The sequence below is a fragment of the Mus pahari genome, chromosome 11 (genome assembly GCF_900095145.1).
Source record: "Mus pahari chromosome 11, PAHARI_EIJ_v1.1, whole genome shotgun sequence".
NCBI lineage: Eukaryota > Metazoa > Chordata > Mammalia > Rodentia > Muridae > Mus > Mus pahari.
Window position 1 is genome coordinate 49,081,704 of NC_034600.1, and position 5,282 is coordinate 49,086,985.

Consider the following 5,282-nt stretch of genomic DNA (forward strand, 5'->3'; position numbering starts at 1 on the left):
GGATAGCATTTGAAATGTAAATAAAGAAAATAATAAAAAAGAAAGAAAGAAAGAAAGAAAGAAAGAAAGAAAGAAAGAAAGAAAGAAAGAAAGAAAGAAAGAAAGAAAGAAAGAAAATCTGCAGGCATTGCAGAAGTAATTGAGTCATATGGAGGAAAAGTGACCTTTGTGTACATTTTGCAATTTCCCAGGCAAAGGACAATGGTAGCATCATCAGAGTGTTGTAGAAGGGACGGAGAGATGTTGCCATGTTCTGCCTTTGAAAGCAGAGTTCACTAGGTTTGCTGGTAGACTGGAAATGGATATAAGATCCCAAAAGGAAGAGGGATGAAGCCAAGGATGAAACTATTGCAACTGGAAAAAAAAAATGGTCTCACTATTTATTGAGAAAATACTACAAAAGAAAGTTAAAAGGGAATGGAAAATTTTGGCTTTGTAAACACTGTGAGACATACCAACTGTATTCACCAGCTATGCAGAGAGGCATATAAATAAAAGAATCAAAAACTGAAGGTAAAATTCAAATCAGAAACCCAAAACTTAAGAGTCAAGAATAGATGAGTGGGATTTTATCTGCCCTTCAATTAGATGTCACTTTCAAATATGACTGCTTCCTTCTGCAAACTAACTTTATCTTCATTGTTTAGGATTAAAGGCAGGATCCTTCCAGTTTCTGTTCCTGGAACTGATCCTGTGGCACAGTGCCCAGAACTCCATACCCAAATACCGCCAGGGAGAACCTGTCTCCCAAGAGTGCTGGCACACCTGTGAGTACAGGTAACACCACCACTTCTGCTCAAATTCCTGGCCCAAAAGGGACCAGCCCAGGGTCATCAGGACACAGGAACCAAGGAACAGCCAGGGACAGGATTCTTCAGGTTTCTATCTGCACCCTGGAGCTCTTTGTGCCACAGCTCTCCATACCCAAATTCATCCCAGAGAGAACTGGTCTCACACAGGCTTGCAGGCAGGACAAGCCACAGTCAGAGACAGCAAGACCAACTAAGACCAGAGATAACCAGATGATGAGAGGCAAGGACAAGAATATAAGCAACAGAAACCAAGGCTATTTGGCATCATCAGAACCCAGTTCTAGCACCACAGTGAGCCCTGGATACCCCAACACACCACAAAAGCAAGATAAGAAGGACATAAATAACTCCCTTAAAGAAATACAAAAGAACACATGTAAGCAGGTGGAAAACCTTAAAGTGGAAACACAAAAATCCCTTAAGAATTACAGGAAAACACAACCAAACAGATGAAGGAAATGAACAAAATCAACCAGGATCTAAAAATGGAAATAGAATCAATAAAGAAATCACAAAGGGAGACAACTCTGGAGATAGAAAACCTAGGAAAGAGATCAGGAGTCATAGATGAAACATCACCAACAGAATACAAAAGATAGAAGAGAGAATCTCAGGTGCAGAAGATACTATAGAAAACATTAACACAACAGTCAAAGAAAATGCAAAATGCAAAAGGATCCTAACACAAAATATCCAGGAAATCTAGAACACAATAAAAAGACCAAACCTAAGGATAATAGGTATAAAAGAGAGTAAATATTCCCAACTTAAAGGACCAGTAAATATCTTCAACAAAATTATAGAAGAAAACTTCCCAAACCTAAAGAATGAGATGCCCATAAACATACAAGCCTACAGAACTCCAAATATACTGAACCAGAGAAGGAATTTCTCCTGTCACATAACAGTCAAAACACCAAATGAACAAAACAAAGAAAGAATGTTAAAATCAGTAAGGGAAAAAGGTCAAGTAACATATAAAAGCAAACCTATCAGAATTATACCAGCCTTCTCAACAGAGACTATGAAAGCTAGAAGATCCTGGGAAGATATCATACAGATCCTAAGAGAACACAAATGCCAGCCCTGGCTACTATACCCAGCTAAACTCTCAATTACCATAGATGGAGAAACCAAGATATTCCATGACAAAAACAAATTTACACAATAACTATCCACGAATCCAGCCCTTCAAAGGATAATAAAGGGAAAACACCAAAACAAGGACAGAAACTACACCCTAGAAAAAGCAAGAAAGTAATCCTTCAACTAACCTAAAAGAAGATAGCCATACAAACATAATTCCACCTCTAACAGCAAAAATAACAGGAAGCAACAATCACTAATCCTTAATATCTCTTAATATCAATGGACTCAATTCCCCAAAAAAAGACATAAACTAACACACTGGATACATAAACAGGACCCAGCATTTTGCTGCATAGAGGAAATGCACCTCAGTGTCAGACAGACACTACTTCAGAGTAAAGGGCTGGAAAACAATTTTCAAATAAATGGTCCCAAGAAACAAGTTGGAGTAGCCATTCAAATATTGAATAAAAGCAACTTTCAACCAAAAGTTATCAAAAAAGATAAGGAAGGACACTTCATGCTCATCGAAGGAAAAAATCTACCAAGATGACCTTTAATTCTGAACATCTATCTATGCTCCAAATGCAAGGGCACCCACATGCATAAGAGAAACTTTACTAAAACTCAAAGCACACATTGCACCTCAAGCAACAATAGTGGGAGACTTCAACACCTCACTCTCATCAATGGACAGATCATGGAAACATAAACTAAACAGTGATACAGTGAAACTAACAGAAGTGATGGAACAAATGGTTTTAACATATAGAACATTTCATCCTAAAACAAAAGAAAACACCTTCTTCATGGTACCTTCTCCAAAACTGACCATATAATTGGTCACAAAAAAGGCCTCAACTGATACAAGAAGATTGAAATAATCCCGTGCATCCTATCAGATCACCGTAGACTAAGGCTGGTTTTCAATAACAACAAAAACAACAGAAAGTCCACATATACATGGAAGCTGAACAATGTCCTACTCGTTGACCACATGGTCAAGGAAAAAAAGAAAGAACGAAATTAAAGTCATTTTAGAATTTAATGAAAATGAGGGCACAACATACCCAAACTTATGGGACACAATGAAAGCAGTGCTAAGAGGAAAACTCATAGCTCTGAGTACCTCCAAAAAGAAACTGGAGAGAGCATACACTAGCAGCTTGATAGCACATCTGAAAGCTCTAGAACAAAAAGAAGTAAATACACCCAAGTAGATGGCAGGAAATAATCAAACTCAGGGCTGAAATCAACCAAGGAAACTTCAGTTGAGAAAACGTCTCCATCAGATTGTCTAGTAGGCAAAAGATCATTGAGTACTTTCTTGACTGATGGACTGATGTTTTACTATTGCAAGTGCCATCCCTGAACAGCTGGAATAAGAAATCAATCTGCACAAGATAGTAATTCTATTCCTTCATGACCTCTTCTTCAGTGCCTGCCTCCAAGTTCATTTCCTGTCCTGACTATCATTCACAATGTACTGTAAGATATACTTTAAAAAAAAAAAAACTCTTTCCTCTCAAAAAATAAAATAAATAAACAAGTGGGTGGTAGTTAACACTCAGAAACAAAATGTTGCTCCACACAGGTGTGAGTGTGGATGGAGAACACCGGAGTCCAGAGCTGAGCCCTACTGTTCTCAATATTATAAGTTTAGCAAATACAATAAGTAGGGTTTGGGTTTGTATTGGTTTGATTTTTTTTTTCTCATGCCAATCAATTCTTTGTTTCTTCCACAAAATCTTGGACCTAAACTCTGATTCAGTTTTAACATTAACTAACTGTCTTAGTTACCATTTTACTGCTGTGAACAGACACCATGACCAAGGCAAGTCTTATGAAAAACAACATTTAATTGGGGATGGCTTACAGGATCAGAGGTTCAGTTCATTATCATCAAGGTGGGAGCGTGGCAGTATCCAAGCAGGCATGGCGCAGGCAGAGCTGAGAGCTCTACATCTTCATTCAAAGGCTGCTAGTGGAAGACTGACTTCCAGGCAACTAGGATCTTATGCCTACACCCACAGTGACACAACCTACTTCAACCAGGTCACACCTGTTCCAACAAGGCCACACCTCCAAATGGTGTCACTCCCTGGACCAAGAACATACAAACCATCACATTCCACTCCCTGGCCCCCATAGACTTGTTCAAACACATGAGTCTATGGGGACCCACACTTAAACATAGCATAATGCAAAATGCATTTAGCCCACTTTCAAAGTCCTCATAGTCTATAGCAGTCTCAACAATGTTAAAAGTCCAAAGGTCAAGGTCTCTTCTGAGATTCATCCAATCACTGAACTGTAATCCCCAAAGTAAGACAGGAAACCAGCTGGGCAAATTCCAAACTCTGCATCTCCATGGTTGATGTCAAAGTTGATGTCTCAACTCCTTTTTCATCTTTGATGACTGCAACAAACTGCTTTCTCCTGGACTGGTTCCTCTCCCTGTTAGCAGCTTTCCTCAGCATGTATCCCACGGCTCTGGCATCTTTAACATCTTTGATTCTCCAAGGCAATTTCAATGTTAAAGTTTCTTGTTTTAGTGTCTGGGATTCCACTGGATCTTTTGGGCTCCTCCTAAGGGCTGGCATCACTTCTCCAGCTCTGCACTCTGTAGCATTCTAAGCTCAGGCTGCTGTTCTTGGTGATCATCCCATGGTATTGACATCTCCAATATACAAGGGTGTTCCACTCCAACTAGGCTTTACCAATAGCCTCTCATAGGCTCTCTTCATGGTGCCAACCTCAAATCCTTTGCATGACCCCTTCAGTCCTGGGCCATCAACTACAGCTGAGGCTGCACCTTCTCCAATGGCCTTCCATGACCTCTCACACTGCCAACCCTCAGCTGTCCTTCATGACACCTTCAAGCCTTCAAAACCAGTACCACCTGGGTGACTCTTACACATTACCAAGTCCAGCCGCAGCATGATGTATAACCTTGGCTATCTCTGGAACACAGCTTCTTTGTGCTCCTAGAAAATAATTCCCAGATTTCAACTCAGTGATGCTGGTCTCTTCTTAATCATTGCTAATTTCTTAGCTCCAGCTAACCTGCATCAATTGTCCTGGTAGTTTCTTCCATTCTTAACTCTGGAGCCAGAGCCACATGGCTGAAGCTGCTAAGTTCTGCTTCTTGCAGGAACTAGAACATGACCTCCTTGTACTATTACGTTATCACTGGCTTTCTGTTCTCCAAATCCTTCACTGCCTAAGCTTGGCTATCCTGGATCTTGCTCTGTAGATTGACCTTGAACGCAGAGATCATCATGCCTGTCTCCTGGGATTAAAGGTGTGTACCACCATGCCTGGATCTAGATTTAGCTGGGTAGGATCTTGCCCCAAGGTCCCACTCCCTTAATCTGTTAT